The following is a 1578-nucleotide window of genomic DNA, read 5'->3' as shown; positions in this document are numbered from 1 at the left end:
TGAACCCACATCTTGTCTCCTTGCAGCCCAGCTCTCCCCTCCACTGTGCTCAGGTTGTGCTGAAGGCTTTCTAGAAGCGTCTGCGGTGAGGCAGGGGCCTTGGACAGCTGCAATGCTCTGCCATGGCTCCCCTTTTTGCATGTCAGCAAGTGCGGTGCAAGTTGCTGAAAGCAACTGTGTGGTTCTCTGGTTCGCTTGCCAAGGGAGGAGCTTCCCCCCAGGTCAGACTGCTGGCTGGCGACCCTCACCACGGCCAGGCCACCTCTCCAGCATCCTCCCCAATACCAGCCAGGATTACTGGTGAAACAAAGCAAAGACGGATTTTGCAGTTCACAGCAGGAGGAGGTAAAGCCAATAGTTAAAGTTCTGGAAGAGAGAGCAATTACAAAAACTTAAACCAACCTCTAAACCTGTGGGAATGTTAAGAAATGGAGCTGGAGGGGATTTGCGCTGATTCTTAGCTGTTCTGGGGTGTAGATGGTGCAGCGGGAGGGGAAATGTGTGGTTAATGACCTTGTATCCACGGTGCCACCGGTGCCACCTCAGGGCAGAGTCATTCCTTCCTTTCTTCTCTGCTTTGTTTCCACCTAAGCGAAAGGCTCCTGGGTGAGGTGGAAGTCAGAACTTCTGCCATTCAGAGTGTTTTCTGGGTTTTACTACGCTTTGTCTCTTGTTTTACATTCCTTTACGTTTTAGTCCCCGTCATTTCCCCCAAGCCAGATGACACTGAAGACCTATAAACACTTGTTTTAAGAGACTTTGTTTCATGGAAAGAGCGTTAGTGCTGTACGTTTTGTTAAGCGGTAGGTCTCCAGTGCATCCTCAGCCCTTGCCACAGAGCGTGGGTGTCATCTCTGGTCTCCTGTAAAGGGACACCTGAAAACAGGGTTTGTGCAGACCGGCTTTTGGGAATACTCTGCCCTCCTCATCCTCCACATCAAGTGGGATCCCTCTAGGCACGCCTGGGCCTCGAGGTGCCTGTGAAAGGGGCTTGGAGTGAGCACCCCGTGCCGCAGAAAGCTGCGGCCAGCCTGGCTGCTGCTCCGGCAGATGGGGGTGAGTGGCCTGTGGCACGGCTGTGCCAAAGGGCTGTCATGGCTCAGCCTGGGCTCCTGCACGGCTTTTTGTCCGCAAACCTGCAGGCTGGCCCCAGGGCAGCCCCCACATCTGGGGGAGTCTCTCGCTCCTGCACCTCTGGCCCCCACCAAGCCTTCACCTGGCTCCTGGCCTCCCTGGAGAGAAGAGCAAACCTCCTGCAGGCTGGAGTTCAGCCCTGCCAGAGCTGCCAGAGAAGCAGCGGACAGGAACCCTCATGGACGTGCCTGCGAGTCGGCTGCAGAGACTCGCTGGGACCGGGGTCGGCCTGTGGCCATTCCTGGGCTTCGGGGGCATGTTCAGGATGTTTCCGCCTGGCTGACAACCCCTGGGCTTGTGCTTCTCTCCAGAGCCTTTTTCTCCCCTCACGTGGCTTTTGCTTACACAGTCTCTGTGAAGGGTTTGCTCCCTTTTGCACCGGGGCCCAGCGGATGCTCTTTGTTGTTGCCAGCAACATGCTCCTGTGGCAAAGGCAGCCAGCAG

At 56.1% G+C, this 1578-nt stretch overlaps 1 protein-coding gene across 1 annotated transcript in view; it reads left to right on the top strand.

Annotated features, from left to right (window-relative positions):
• LOC104488939 (cadherin-22-like) overlaps window positions 1-1578 on the top strand; it is a gene marked incomplete at its 3' end in the record, with an annotated part of 37420 nt that overhangs the window by 25272 nt on the left and 10570 nt on the right. The gene's annotated exons all lie outside the window — the stretch shown is intronic.

Source organism: Buceros rhinoceros, unplaced genomic scaffold (assembly GCF_000710305.1).
Source record: "Buceros rhinoceros silvestris isolate BGI_N320 unplaced genomic scaffold, ASM71030v1 scaffold9722, whole genome shotgun sequence".
Taxonomy (NCBI): Eukaryota; Metazoa; Chordata; class Aves; order Bucerotiformes; family Bucerotidae; genus Buceros; species Buceros rhinoceros.
The sequence above is the reverse complement of the archived record's forward strand: the minus strand, read 5'-3'. Positions and strand labels throughout refer to the sequence as shown.